Source organism: Tripterygium wilfordii, unplaced genomic scaffold (assembly GCF_013401445.1).
Source record: "Tripterygium wilfordii isolate XIE 37 unplaced genomic scaffold, ASM1340144v1 ctg196, whole genome shotgun sequence".
In the NCBI taxonomy this organism is placed as follows: Eukaryota; Viridiplantae; Streptophyta; class Magnoliopsida; order Celastrales; family Celastraceae; genus Tripterygium; species Tripterygium wilfordii.
In genome coordinates this window covers 60,001-62,500 of record NW_024056185.1, presented here as the reverse complement: position 1 = coordinate 62,500, position 2,500 = coordinate 60,001, and positions in this window count along the sequence as shown.

Here is a 2,500-nt window from a genome sequence, read left to right as displayed (position 1 = left end):
TTAACATAGAAGTAAGAGACTGTGAAAAACATAATTTGAAATCTATGCATTAGAGAGTCCACAGATAGGCTAGTACCCTCAAAAGCCCTTCTGTTTCTCTCCTGCCAAATCAAATAAACCACCAACCCTAGGGAAACTCTTCTCATTCTAGCATCAGGCCGTCTCCTTCCAGTTTTAAGGCCTCTCATGGCACTATTCAGAGTGGACATATGCCTATTAATCCTTAACCAACACCTAATCCTTCTCCATAGAGTAGCTGTCCAGTTACAAGCAAAGAAAAGATGTCTATGAGACTCTTCTTCTTGCCTACAAAAAAGACAATAAGTATCAGTGGGAATGAATTTGAGCCTGTCCCTAGTTCTAAGCCTTCCCAAAACAGCCAGCCAAAGAACAAAACTGTATCTAGGCAGAGACCAATGCTCCCAAACCACTCTTTCCCAAGAGACTTTAACACCTTTGTGCCTAAAGAATTCATATGCATTAGCAGCAAAAGAGCCAGAACCTTGTTGCCAACCCTGCATAATATTGATTGTTTGATAAGAAGTCCCACTCTCTTGCAGCAAGCTGTCTTTAAGAGAGATTATAGCCTTCCACATAGGAGAAGACGATCTCTGCCAATCTGCTTCCCAGATAGATATATGAGCCAAATAGAAGTGATGAACCCATTGAATCCATAGAGAATCAGTTTTTAAGTGAATATTCCAGAGATGCTTGGCCAAGAAGCCATTGTTCCTGGCCTTTAAATCAAACAAACCCAAACCTCCTTCATTCTTAGGCAGACAGACTGTCCTCCAAGCCACCAGAGCAGAATTCCCCTTCAAAACGTTGCCATTCCAAAGAAAGTTCCTGCAAATTCTAGTAATCTGCCTTAAAACTTGAGCTGGCATGGGAAATATGCTAAGCCAAAACTGCACAATTCCCTGCAAGACAGACTTAAGGAGCTCAAGTCTCCCAGCAAAAGACAGATGCTTCCCCATCCAACTCTGAATGACTGAATCCAGCTTATGCAAAAGAGGAAAGAATTGGCTAGCAAGCAATCTATGAGGACTGAGAGGAACACCAAGATACTTGAAAGGAAAAATACCCTCCATAAACCCAGTGGTTTGGAGAATACCCTGCTTAACTGCATTGCTTACCCCACCAAAGTAGATAGAAGATTTACTGGCATTTATCTCCAACCCAGATATCCTTCCAAACTCCAACAACTGCTGATAAAGAATCTGCACAGAAACCAAATCACCACGAGAAAATAGAAGAACATCATCAGCAAAAGCAAGATGACATAGTCTGTGAACATCACACTTAGGGTGAAACTGGAAGCCAGGCAGATTAGAGGCTACAGCTAACATTCTGGAGAAGTATTCCATGCAAGTGATAAATAAATAAGGAGATAAAGGGTCCCCTTGCCTAATTCCACTCTTGCCTTGAAAGAAGCCATACAAGTTCCCATTAACTGACACAGAGAAGGAGGTGGATTCAACACATTTCATAATTAAACTAACAAACCTAGCAGGAAAGCCAAGGGTCAATAGCAACTGCCTCAAAAAAACCCACTGAACAGAGTCAAAGGCCTTCCTGAAATCAATTTTTACCAAACATCTAGGAGAAGCCCTTTTCCTGCCATACTGCCTAAGTAGTTCTTGCACCAAATTAATGTTATCAGTCATCTTCCTACCTCCCAGAAAAGCATTTTGGGCAGGACTAATAATACTCTGTAAAGCAGCAGCCAATCTGGTAGCCAGAATTTTAGAAATGACCTTGTATATGACATTACAACAAGAAATTGGCCTGAAATCAGCCACTGAGGTAACACTAGGCAATTTAGGAATTAAAGCAATAACAGAATGATTAATTTGCCTCAATATCTCCCCAGTAGAGAAGAAGTCCTGAATTGCAAGACAGAAATCCTCCCCCACAACCTCCCAAGACTTCTTGAAAAACACAGAAGAGTAACCATCCGGTCCAGGGGCTTTATCATCACCAATGCTGAATAAAGTAGTCCTAATATCATCATTAGACACAGGAGCCAGCAGGGGGCCATAGGCAGAATCATCAAGGCAGGGACCAGAGTGAACAATAGCCTCCACTAGGGGTTGAGTATCCTTAGAAGACCCCAGATGCTGCTGAAAATAATTTACAAACTCCTCACCCATTTCATCTATAGAAGAGGTAAGTAAACCAGAACCAGTCTGAATAGCAGGAATGTAGTTCCTTCTATGCTTCTGGTTCATTAGAGCATGGAAGAAACTAGAGCTTCTATCACTTTCCTTGAAGTAGGAATTCTTTAGCTTCTGACAGTAAAACATCTTCTCAGCAGCCTTAAGGTTCATCAGGTTTAGCCTCAACTGCTTGTCCTGCAATAATAACTGAGCATTATCCCTATCATTTTGAAAAATGGTCTGGTGAGACTCTAAATCTGCAGCAGCTTTAGCAACTCTGGAAGAAATGTGACTATAATGCAACTTATTAAGCTCCTTTAAATGCCCCTTCAGGTTTTTGA